The sequence below is a fragment of the Podarcis muralis genome, chromosome 9, assembly GCF_964188315.1.
Source record: "Podarcis muralis chromosome 9, rPodMur119.hap1.1, whole genome shotgun sequence".
NCBI classification, from domain to species: Eukaryota; Metazoa; Chordata; class Lepidosauria; order Squamata; family Lacertidae; genus Podarcis; species Podarcis muralis.
The window spans coordinates 4,999,781-5,013,491 of record NC_135663.1 but is presented as its reverse complement, the minus strand read 5'-3'; positions in this window follow the sequence as shown (position 1 = coordinate 5,013,491).

Here is a 13,711-nt window from a genome sequence, read left to right as displayed (position 1 = left end):
GGCTGAGGATAATAGTTTGAAACCTTCCAATGGATATGGGGGGTGGGGGCGGGAAGGGAGGGAAAGGAAAAGATTGTACGGGAAAGTTAAAATTCGAAGCAGATAATATAATGTATGTAAAAATCCCGAACTCGAATAGAACTTCAAAAAACAAAACAAAACTGATGACACCAAGGTTGCAGGTTCGATCCCTGTATGGGACAGCTGTGTAATCCTGCATTTTCGGGGGTTGGACTAGATGATCCTCAGGGTCCCTTCCAACTCCATAATTCCATGCCATGCACTAATTAATAGCGTTCTTTCTCAGTTCTGCAGAGTATCAGTTCTGGGCAGCATTCTGTGCAAGGAAATCCAGAAAGAGAATTTGCAGCTTGATCGATTGCGCGCTTGCACAGTGCCCTTCACTATCGGATTCCCAGTTCAGAATAAAATACAAAGGCCAATAAAATCAATGCAGCAAAATCAATACAATGCAGCAAGGCAAACCGATCGCCATAAAGCCAGCAATAAAGCAGGAATTAAAAGAGGCAAAGATACAAAACTTTAAAAGCCTGGCGCTGAGACTGGAACTCATGGGCATCCAAATATAATATCAAATGTTGGAAAATTCAGGACTGGTAAAAGTGAACGGAGGACTTCTTCACACAACACATGTTTAAGCTATGAAATTTACACTCACAAGACATAGCAGTAGCACTAACTTGGCTTTAAAAATGGGTTAGACCATGGGTAGGTAAACTAAGGCCCGGGGGCCGGATCCGGCCCAATTGCCTTGTAAATCCGGCCTGCGGACAGTCTGGGAATCAGCGTGTTTTTACATGAGTAGAATGTGTGCTTTTATTGAAAATGCATCTCTGGGTTATTCATGGGGCATAGGAATTTGTTCATTTAAAAATATAGTCTGGCCCCCCACAAGGTCTGAGAGTCTACCACCTCCCGAGAGAGTCCGTTCATTCTCAAACAGCTCTTACTGTCAGAAAGCTCTTCTTGGTGTTTTGTCAGAATCTGCTTTCTTGTAAGCCATCGGTTCGAGTCCTACCCTGATGAAACAAAATACCTGCAGGTCAAGGGAAGTTTTATTGTTTGTGGCCAAGGGCCATTTCAAATAAAAGGCACGCTCAGTAGTGGCATGTTTGTGTGTGTGCATGCACGCAAACAGTCTAAATCACAGAGCCTAGGGCTTGCCAATCAGAAGGTCGGCGGTTCGAATCCCCGCGACAGGGTGAGCTTCCATTGCTCGGTCTCTGCTCCTGCCCACCTAGCAGTTTGAAAGCACGTCAAAGTGCAAGTAGATAAATAGGTACCGCTCCGGCGGGAAGGTAGACAGCGTTTCCATGCACTGCTCTGGTTCGCCAGAAGCGGCTTAGTCATGCTGGCCACATGACCCGGAATCTGTACGCCGGCTCCCTCGGCCAATAAAGTGAGATGAGCGCCGCAACCCCAGAGTCGGCCATAACTGGACCTAATGGCCAGGGGTCCATTTACCTTTATGGACGCAAACACAAACACACTGTTGCTAAATTTGTATTCTAGGCAGGTGGAAAAGGTAGCAGTCACCTGTCTTGGTATGTAAGGCTCACCAGAAGGGGGTGCTAGTCCACTGCCACATTTTCCCGGAAAAAAACTGCATCATAATCCCTGGGACAAACAGGGTTGAAAAACCAACTAGCAACTTGAAATATACTTGGAGTCGAGAGTGGATTTCATGCTCTTTATCCAGCTCATAGTGGTGAGGAGGAATGGAAGTTCCCCCAGAATGTCTGCTTTATATACATTATTTACATAATGGGCCCCACGTGATTGGCTAATTCCAGGATTCACCTGTAGGCCAATCAGGTTGCGGATTCACTTCCACCTGGAGCTGGATTGGGTGGCTCCTGTGGACCAATCAGACTGCTGAATTCTGAATCCTATTCAACTTGGTACATAACACACCTAATTCGGAGGGGTGGGGTGGATCTGGATAGGAGGATATCAGACCTCTGATCTGCAGAGGGTCCCAGGTTCAATCTCTGACAGCATCCTCAGGCATGGGTGTGAATGTCACGTAACTGAATCCCCGACTGCTGCCAGTCAGCGTAGACAATACTGAAGTAGATGGAGCTTGGTATAAGGTAGTTTCTTCTTCTTTTTTTAAAAAGATATTTATTAGAATTTTACAAAATGAACAAGAAAAAAAAAACCAAAATAAAAATAGATAAAAAAGACAATTCCATCTTTTCTTTTTTTTAAAAAAAAATATTTATTAAGATTTTCAAATTTAATACAATAAAAAAGAATCAAAAAGGAAAAGGCAAAAAAGATTAAAAACACATAAAGTTCACAATACTTATTTTTTCAATAACATATTTCCCTGACCTCCTCATACCTCCCTTTCTTGTATTCCAATTCAAATTGTTAATTCAGCAAATCCTTATCCATAATTTTTAACCTATTTCTATACTTAGTTTAACATATTATTATTTTACTTTTTCTCTTTCATCCATTTCCTCAATTTATTTTTGCTAACCTTATTTTCATTTAATTTGGTTCATTTTAAAAAACCAATTTTACCTTATCCAAACTTAAACATCAATACTTATACATCAATACACATTCTTAAAACATTTTTTCTAAAGTCGACCCAAATTCCCTTCCACGAATTTCCCAATTTTCATACACATTACAAAAACAAAATAAAAACAGAACAAATTATAATTATGTACCCTTTGGATTCCCAAACCACCCCCCCCCTTTCCCGGTTTCAGTCCCCAACAAATGTCCATCAGTCTTAATCTAGTATTAGCCTGGAGATCTCACATCCGAGGCTCTTAATTCTCTCTCAATTCCTCTCTGCCGGTTTTTCTGATAGTCCTTAAAATTGAACACCAAATCTCGGAGAAGCTCTGGCCCTACGGGATCCATGTTTCTTCCAGCCAGTCCTCCATACTTAAAAGTGGAGCCCAAATCTTGTTTCTTACTCCTTTCAAGTCCAGATGTCCCCAAAGCTCCAACTTCCACCTTAAGCAAATTTGTAATCCTTAGGTCTTCAGATCTCCACATAAGAGGATCTCTCCTTTTTTCAATCTCCAATTCAGGCCAGATTTTCCACATCAAGTTTTTATTTTCCTTTGTTACCATCATGTCAAGTCCTCCTTCGTCATCTGCAAAATTACAGCTCCTCCTTCCTTTTCTTCAGGGACAACATATGTCTCCTTCTCCAAATTCTCAAAGCTCTCAAGTTTCTCTTTTTGTCCAGTTAAATAGACTTCCTGATTCAAATCCTTATCAGATTCAATGATGTTGTTTACAGTTGAGTCCAGAGTTCTAACATTTGTAGCCAAAACATCAATTTGGCCTTGTAACTTTCCCAAGAGAACAAAGACTCTGTCCAATTCAGCCTGAATTTTCTCTAATCCAGCCATTCTTGTAATGTCCCAAAACCCCCTCTAGAGGGATTTTGGTTCCTTGATATTCATTCCAGTTCAAATCCAAAAATCCAGTTAATTTGTATCAGTTCTTCCTTGTTTTCAACAAATTGTAACAAAATTGTAACAGATATAACCAGCAGAAACAGCAGAAACAAAGTTCTCTTTTTCCGTCTTGACAGCTAATTTGACAGCTGTCAAACTCTTTAGTACCTCATTAACAGGCTCTCTCGCGGAACACTCCCGGGTCCGGGAGGGTGGCACTTCAGCTCCCAAAATTAGCTCTTTATCCTCCAGTAAGATTTCTTATACTGCCAAATCGTGAAATTAAAGTCTTTTACCAAAGGGGGGAAAAAAGAGGTTCTCTCGACCTTAGTTAGCAGGTCCTTGCTTTAACTTGTTTACAAGGAGGGGAGGCAGACTTCCTGTTTATACCTTCCCCGATCGTGCCTAATTCTTAAAAAAATTCTTTACAATTCCAATTTCCGTACTACTCACGGGTTGTTACTTTAGAGTCCAATTGCTCACAAGAAGAAGTCAGCGCTCTCTGACCATGGCAGTGCGGCTTCACTCCGCAGGAGAAGCAGTCGACTCTCAGCACCGCGCCGCTCACCCCGTCCCCCGTTCCGAAGCCTTTAAAAAGGCTCCTTCGCAGGTCGGGGGCGCAAATGGTGCCCGCCAAGTCACCAGGTTCACAGGCTTCACCGCCTGTGATTTTTAAGGGTCCCCGCGTCGCCGCAGCGGCAAGACCCAATCCTGCGGAGCCGATTCCCTCCGGAGCTCAGAGGGAATCCGCCATTAGACGATGGCGCTAACCCGGAAGTCCTCGACAATTCCATCTTTTCATCACTTTCTTTCGTCTGCTTATTTCCCGGACCTCCTCACACCTCCCTTTTTGTATTCCAGTTCAATTTGTTAGTTCAGCAAATCCTTTCCCTTCTTTGTTTATCCTAATCTTTAATCCTAAAATAATGTAACATTAAATTTTTGTCTGTTAATAATCCATTTTTTCCATACTCCTTATAGTACTATAGCTAAAAACCACATAACTTTCATCCAACATCGGTATAAGGTAGTTTCTTATCTTCCTAGAGCTCCCTTTGGATAAATTTCTTTTTGTGGGCATATGAGAAACTTGATTGATAGATGTGCTTTCACCACCGTTGTCATTTTTGGAGACATTGCTGGCAAATTGGATGTTTTGTTAACGCAAACATTTTCGATGCTTATTACAGTGTGTGTGTGTGTGTGTGTGTGTGTGTGTGTTGAGTTTGATTTGGAGGGCACCATATCTTCTTATTACGGGATTTTTTCTTTTTTACATTATGTTCACTGTAATGGAATATCTTATTATAAGACATGTTATTATTTTCTACTCTAGCACTTGTAAGCCATTAGTGCCAAATAGTAGAAAGAGCAGGCTAGGATTTTTATAAGTAAATAAACACAAATGCTTTTTAATATTTAGGAAATGTGTGGTTGTTTTGTTTGTTACCACTGTCAGCCTACGCCTCCTAACTGTTCCAGGAGAGCTGTGGGCAGGAGAGATATTTCTGGTAAGCTGATAGAGGTGGAAGGAACCACTAGAGCTTTTACCTTCGAGACAAAACTCCCCATACCCCAAATGGACCCATTCCAACTCTATGAGTTTATTATTCCTAGGAGCAGCAGCAGCAAGGGAAAGGGTTCTCTCAACATCCAGCTTCAGGTCATTGTGACATCAGCAGCCGGGAGACTGTTTTGTTTCATTACATCTATTTAAATATCTATCACTTTCGCGAAGTATATCAAGGCAGCTTACAACACGACAACCTATAACTATAATCTATTAATTGCATTCCAGTCTTCTCCAGGCTAAACATACCCATGAAACCTCAAGAAATATCCTCCCTGAAGAAAGTTTGGAACAGGGCTGGAGGGCTGGAGTCAGACTGGAGGGCAACACAAAAGAGGCAGCACTCCGATGTCAATGAAGTTAACTCTGTGTTCAAGGAAAAGGCGTACAACTCAGCAACACTTCCCAGCAGCTCTTGCCCCAGTGGAGCAGGTGTCAGGACTAAAAGTCCCTGCCTTCCACCCCTTCTGTCCCAGATGTGCCCCAAGCAGTTTCAAAATGTGTCTGTGCACCTCTGGCCTCTGTTCTGCCCTCCTCATTATTCTGCGCTTTCTTGGAAGCCAGGGAGAAGGAGAGCTTGTCAGCTGGAGAGGGAGACTCCATAGATTCTTTAGCAGCCTCTTAATTGAGTTGAAATTGAAATTGAAATACTTTATTGTGACTTGTACAACTTGTATACAGTGAGATTACACGAGCACCCCCCACTCAGCTCTCTTAGTCTTAATTCCCCTCGTTTACTGACGCACACCCACCAAACCCAAAAGTCAGTTGCCCTGTTGTTATATTTTCGTTCAGCAGCCTAACAGCCCATGGATAGAAGCTGTTCTTTACCCTGTTGGTGCGACTAATCATGCTTCTATATCTTCTGCCTGAGGGCAGGGGATCAAGAAAGTGCCGGCCAGGGTGTGAATCATCCCTGAGAATTTTCCTTACTCTCCTGAGGCAACATTCTTCTGCTATTTCATCCAGTGGATTCACGGGACAGCCCATAATATCTTGTGCTGTATTCACCACCCTCTGTAGGCACTTGCTATCAGATGATGTCAAACCAGTGTACCACACTGTGATGCAGTATGAAAGGACACTTTCTATTGTTGACCGGTAGAAGGAGATCATCAAATGTTGATTGACATCGTTCTTTCCCAATACTCTGAGGAGATGGAGTCTCTGTTGGGCTTTCTTAACCACCTGGGTTGTATTGATTTTCCAAGTAAGGTCTTCACTGAGATAAACTCCTAGGAATTTAAAGGGAGAGACTCTCTCCACACAGCCCTCCCCGATGTACAACGGAGCTAGTTCTCCTCTCTTCCTCCGAAAGCCCAACACCATTAAACTCCCTCTTCCACTTCAGCCTCAGAGTCTGAACTGCTCTCTGCCACCAGCTCGTCCTGCTCACTAAACCCTGTCGCCCCTTCAACTTCTGACACCTCTCTCCCCACTATCATCTCCCTCTAACCTCTCCTCAGTGTCCCACCACCAACTCCCTGGCTCTGACCCTTCCTCCTCTGGGGGTTCCCTTGGGGGTGTTGGGATACTGCCAGGGAGGCAGGGGCATCAGATAGGCCCCCAGCTGGCTCCAGCCACCGGCCGGCAGCCGGACAATCACCGGTCTCCCTTGGAACAGCCTCAATCAGCGACACAAGCCTCAGACACGTTTAGAGACCCATGCACTCTCTGTTAGCAGAGTGTGTAAATCTTCTCACAGCAGAAGAGGCGGACAGAGCCATGTGTAAGCAGTATATTACAGCATTTTATTCAACAGCAGGAACAAAGGAAAAAAAACATGTCTGCTTCCCTTCGTGTCCAGCAAAACAGCAGCAATACAAAAGCTCTATACAAATGGAAGTTCCCAGCAAGCGCTGGAAGTAAACAGGCATGTGACACACAACAGTCATGCCTGTACCCTTTTAAGGTGGAACGGAACTATATCCTAACAGGGGGTTCCCTGGTTTGTGCCGCCCACTACTCTTCTTCACCCTGCCAGTCCCTGCCAGTAACTCACACTGGTGTCAACATACCAGCCTTCTCTAGTTAAGGTCGCTTTGCAAACAACCCTTTTGCCAACCTGGCACTGCCTCTTGAGTTTTGGACGACAGCTCGCATAAGCCACAGCTACCACCAGGAGCCGTAATCAAAACATCTGGGGGCACCGAGTTGGCAAAAGCTGCTCTGAACACTGGACCACACTGCAAATTTCAGAGGTCCTCGCCCAGGATAATTGCACTCTGCTGCTTTTTGGCAGAAGCTGCTGCAAAACGCTTTCCTAGTCTACTCAGGTCACATTAATGGCTTTGCTCTGATTGCTGCTTCCTTCTGCACTGTGACTCTTGCAGGTTAAACTCGAAACAGTTCTTTCTTTTTTTTAAAAAAAGAGCCAAGCAATTGTAGATATTTGCTCTTTGCCCTGGCCTCTGGGCCACAATTGTAGTTGTAAACTAAATTAGGTGTGAGGACCTGCATGTGGGTGGCATTTTCGCCGTCGCTGCTCCACAGATTGTTTTAGCAGATATTGATTTCGATAGGAATCACTGTTGGTAACACTTGTTTCAGGTTATTGGAAGGAAAGAGCAGGGATTCTATTCTTGCCTTGTTTTGCTTTGTTTTTAAGAGGTAACAGCAGCTCGATCTTGTCTCCAGCTATAGCAGCAGGTCTCTGGGAGCAACAAAGCAGAGCCCCACGAGAGACAGCACGGTGTAGTGGTTAGAGCGTTAGACTAGGGCTGGTGAGACCGGGGCTCAAGTCTTCCCTCAGCCATGAAGCTCGCTGGGTGATCTAGGGTCTGTTACTGTCACTCAGCCGAACCTGCCTCGCAGAATTGTTGGGAGGATAAAATGGGGAAGGGGAGAACTGTGCCTGCCACTTTGAGTTCCCTGGAGGAAGGATGGGATGTAAATAGTAAACCAGGGTGGCCCAACTTTCTTTTCTTTTCTTTCTTTTTTACAGTTTTTTTTTTTTTGCTCACCGTATTTTTCGCTCTATAGGACGCACCCGACCATAGGACACACCTAGTTTTAGAGGGGGAGAACAAGAAAAAAAAAATTCTCTCCCTCTCTGCGCAGCGCCCCTTCAGCGAAGCGACAGGAGAAACGGAGCCCCTTCCATTTCTCCTCCCGCTTGGCTGAAGGGGCGCTGCGCAGAGAGGGAAAGCTGCACAGCGCCTCTCCAGCGAAGAGTAGCCAGGAGAGCAAGAGGGATTGGTGCGCACCGACCCCTCTCGCTCTCCTGGCTTCAGCAAATCAACGCAAAGCCTCTGGAGCGTGTTGGGAGCGCTGCCTCTGCGCTTCAGAGGCTTCACGTTGCTATCGCTGAAGCCAAGAAGCCTGCATTCGCTCCATAGGATGCACACACATTTCCCCTTAATTTTTGGAGGGGGGAAAGTGCGTCTTATAGAGTGAAAAATACGGGGTTTTTTAAATATATATATACAGACAGCAAAACAAAGAAGTCTAAAATAATATTGCCTTCTACCGATAAGAAATAATAATAACTATTACAATAATGAAAATACTAAAAGTGCATTTACTTCCCCCTTTAAACTTCTATTCTGGTTATGATATATTACTATTCTATAAGAATCTGTTATATCCTTTGCTGTCCTGTATATTATTTTATTTCCCAAATTCAACCTAACCCTCCCCTCCTCCCCACTGCTTCCCTTCACCTGTGTGACATCTTCCCATCATAATATATATATATATTCTAGTTGCTTTGATAAAATAGAGCAACTTGAAAACTGTTAAATTATAATTGCTTCTTTTGTCCTTACACCCTTAACAATTGCCTATTAAGAGTTCTGCTTTAACACCCTATTTATTCGTGTATTCCCCTATGCATTCCCATTCTTTATAGAATTTTTGATTGGTCCAACTTTCCATATCAAGTACACAAACGTACTTTGACACTGCCTTAGAATCATAGAGTTGGAAGGGACCTCCAGAGGCATCTAGTCCAACCCCCTGCAATGCAGGAATCTCAGCTAAAGCATCCATGGCAGATGGCCACCCAACCTCTGCTTAGAAACTTCCAAGGAAGGAGAGTCTACAAACTCTGGAGGGAGACTGTTCCCTTCTCATGTTCTTGCTGTGAACCCCTCCATTGCAGGCTCAGGGTGTATATATGTGCAGATAAACCACATCTCATAAAGACATGTAACAATACATTTGCAGATGCTGGTTTTTCATCTACAAACCTGGTTCTTCTTTTAAACATGCGGATAGAATGGATCTAATAGCCATGAAAGGAAAGTCCTAGTCAGCAACACAACTACAATTCCCGTGTCTGCGCACCTGTGTGTTGTCGGGGTTTTTTACAGCGTGGCAGCAAAAAACACAATTTTTGTTTTTTAAAAAACCCACACTTCTCAGGGAGAAATATATCCCCCACAGAAGAAGATGGTGTGCATTGTGAGAATCAATCATCTCTCCAAAACGAAATGATGTAGGAGAGGGAAAGAAAACAACTTAAATAATTTGATTTTTTTAAAAAAAGAAATGATCCAAATTAGGAGTGTTATTGGATTTCAGTTAAAAAGCAAGAGGTAAAATGTGGAATTTAGCAAGATTAATACCTAAATTGTGACAGCTTTTAAATGCTTAGCAACAAGAATTAAGACTGGTGCTTTTTTGGGGGGGTGGGGGTGGGGACAAAAGCCCTCAGCATTGTATTTGCATAACAAGCAACTAAAGCTAAATGGATTGCAGTGGTAACAGTGAGCCACTCAAAATTCTTTTGGCTGAAATTTTATCAGAATATGAGCCTGTTGAATCTGGCCAATGACTCTGCTTCTAGGACAGTATCCTGCTCTCACAGTGGCTGACCTGTGGGAAACCTGCTAGTTGAGCACAAGAGCAACTCTCCCCTCCAGCCAGGGAAACCAAAATGCTTGTTTACAAAGCTATTGTACCACCAACCTTACTGTATGGACCACTTACAAACGCCATCTCCAACTTCTCGAAAGATTCCATCAACGGTGTCTCCGAAAAATCTTACACATCACTTGGGAAGACAGGCGAACTCATATCACTGTACTGGAAGAAGCAAAGATCACCAATGCTGAAGCAATGATTCTTCAACATCAACTTTGTTGGACTGGTCATGTTGTGCGGGTGCCTGATTATTGTCTTCCAAAGCAACTACTCCATCCCAAACTTAAAAATGGAAAGCGTAATGCTGGTGGTCAACGAAAGAGGTTTAAAGAATGTCTCAAGGCAAATCTTTAAAAATGTAGTATAAACACCGACAACTGGGAAACACTGGCCTGCGAGCGCTCCAGTTGGAGAACAGCCTTTACCAAAGGTGTCATGGGCTTTGAAGACACTCAAACTCAGGACGCAAGGGAGAAACATGCTAGGAGGAAGGCACGCTTGTCAAATCCACACCATGATCAACTCCTGCCCGGGAACCAATGTCCCCACTGTGGAAGGACGTGTGGATCCAGAATTGGCCTCCACAGTCACTTACGGACTCATTGTTAAAACTGTGTTTATGGAAGACAATCTTACTTGGCTATGAGTGATCACCAAAGAAGAAGAAGATGCAGTGCCGGGGTGCCAAAATCTGCCCGGTGCCCCCCCCGCCTTTCGGACAGAACTGCTGCAGCCAGAACTCAGTCGGATGCTGGGTGTTGGCGACAGGGAGGGGGTTACAAATCAAATCAAATGGCCAGGGACTCTGCCAAGCCGATTTCTTTGTCGCCTGTGTTGCCCTCCCTACTCACGTGTTGCCCTCTGTATTCAGCTAGGTGTCTAAAATTTGGGGGGCCGAGAAAGGGAAGGAGGAAAGTTAAGGCTGGTGGCCGCCGGGCATCCAAGTGGCAAGCCTTCTTCCACGGGCAGCTCGACCTGGAGCGCCCACTCGCTTTGGTCCCACGGCACCGCGGCACCTTAAGACTTTGATGACGACTCCGCCATCAGACACTGGGCAGGAGGGCAGGGGGTTGGGGTGGAGAGTCGCCTGCAGAAGAAGAGCCCGCTGTGGCGCTCTGACCAACGGGTGGGCTCTTCCCCGGACTTGGGTTAAGTACCTCGGGTTAAGAACTTTGCTTCAGGATGAGAACAGAAATCACGCGACGGCAGCGGGAGGCCCCATTAGCTAAAATGGTGCTTCAGGTTAAGAACAGTTTCAGGTTAGGAACGGACCTCCAGCACGAATTAAGTTCTTAACCCGAGGTACTGCTGTACTGTTTCTCCCCAGATCTTCAGTTCTCAAATCAGTAGGGTACAAGCTAAGACTTTGATCTGACAATTGACATGCTCCCTGCTGCACTTGGGGTGCCATTGAATGGGAATAAGACAGGAGCAACTTCTCCCTCACTCATAGATAAAAGGTAAAGGACCCCCGGACAGTTAAGTCCAGTCAAATGTGTGCATTGCTGTAGATAACTTAGGGGTTCCATGTGTCAGCATCGCCCTTGAGCCAGTGCCACGAACTGGACTCATACACTTCAGCCCCGATTGGGCTAGGCGAGCTGGGTAGCACTTCCAGAGACCACCTTCTGCACAGGAACTGGTCAAAGTGCTGTGGACTCACAGCTTAGAAGAAGAAGAAGAGTTTGGATTTGATATCCCGCCTTTCACTCCCCTTCAGGAGTCTCAAAGCGGCTAACATTCTCCTTTCCCTTCCTCCCCCACAACAAACACTCTGTGAGGTGAGTGGGGCTGAGAGACTTCAGAGAAGTGTGACTGGCCCAAGGTCACCCAGCAGCTGCATGTGGAGGAGCGGAGACAAGAACCCGGTTCCCCAGATTACGAGACTACCGCTCTTAACCACTACACCACAGAGTTGTGAGCACCGGATTCACTCCAACAAGGAGACAGTTGTCGCACAGCAGAGTACAGCAGAGTATAGCAGAGCATAAACGACTCAGAGAGCAGCTTTGTAGAATATCTTCTTTTATTCTATCTACAACTATAATACACAACTATGTACAGAGCTAAATGAGGTCTAAGCGAAAATGCTTAACTGCACTGAGTGTCTGCAGCTGCTCTTAGCAGCAACCTTATCTATACACACAATCTCTCTCTAACACTCAGTCTCTCTCTCTCTTTGATGCGAGGCTGGAGCAAAATAAGTAGAGAGCAGAAATCACCCCCTCCTCTCTGGAGAATCAGCAGAGAACATCAGCAGATTCTTGGATATAGGAGGGGTGAAATCTCCTCACCATGGTTGAGCCACTCTTCTCATCACCTTCTCTTCATGCTCCAGGAAAATCAACCCGCAAACGGGACTGTCAGGGACAGGGCCACAATGAGGAGGTGTGGTGGGAATCGCCTCCTCCCCCTGACCCTGAATCTCCCCAGGACCAGGAGGACAGTATAGATTTAGAACAGTGGTTTGCTGAGGGGCATAGTTCAGAAGGGAAAAGCTGGGAAATACTGGATGAAGAGCAGCTAGGAGTAGAAACACTGGAAGAGAGAGGGTTAACAGATTCACAGTCATTGGGTAGCATCCCCCCCCCCATTCTAGGAGAGCTGAGAAAGTTGCTGAACAGAAAGCACAATGACTACAAGCTAAGGTTACCAGATGTAGGGGTGACGTGGACTGAAGGGGGACGGTCTGTGTGTGTGTAGCCTTAAATGGAAGCATTGCCATTCTTAGAGGGAGACGTTCGTTATCCCTTGCTGTGATCATTAAAGAATTCTAACTGGTAAGAAGACTCCATTCATTTTGTTCTGCTTATCTACTGCCAAGGGTAGGGGTGGGAGAGGAAGCCAATTCATTGAAGCCTGACAGGGACCCAACTTCCGGAGCCTGCTTCCTTTCTGTGGTTTCCAGAAACCGGTATTCTGAAATGATAGCCATCATGACAGTAGTCACATGAATGCGTCCAATTCTCATAGACCCTTTAGCAGAGATTCCTGAATTGTAGGTGGTTAGACTAGATAATAATAATAATTTATTATTTGTACCCCGCCCATCTGGTTGGGTTTCCCCAGCCACTCTGGGCGGCTTCCAACAAAGACAAAAAATACACTAAAATGTCACACATTAAAAACTTCCCTGGACAGGGCTGCCTTCAGATGTCTTCTGAATGTCAGGTAGTTGTTTATCTCTTTGACATCTGATGGAAGGGCGTTCCACAGGGCGGGAGCCACTACTGAGAAGGCCCTCTGCCTGGTTCCCTGTAGCTTTGCTTCTCGCAATGAGGGAACCGCCTGAAGGCCCTTGGCACTGGACCTCAGTGTCTGGGCTGAACGATGGGGATGGAGACGCTCCTTCAGGTATACAGGACTGAGGCCGTTTAGGGCTTTCAAGGTCAGCACCAACACTTTGAATTGTGCTTGGAAACGTACTGGGAGCCAATGTCAGTCTTTCAGGACTGGTGTTATATGGTCTCGGTGGCCGCCCCCAGTCACCAGTCTAGCTGCCACATTCTGGATTAGTTGTAGTTTCCGGGTCACCTTCAAAGGTAGCCCCACATAGAGACCATTGCAGTAGTCCAAGTGGGAGATAACTAGGCGTCCCTTCCAGCTCTACAATTCTATGTTTCTATGACCCTTGGGGTCTCTTCTAACTCTGCAATTCTGTGACTCTGCCCTGCAGCCAACTGCTTGTCCCATCCAGACCCGTTTGGGTTGACACAGCCAAAGAACAGCCTTCGAATTCCCTGGAACCTGGGTTTGTCCTGGAAAGGGGAAAGCAGTGTGATTGTGACCCAGAAGTCCACACTGAAGGGGTTTAGGCAGGGAG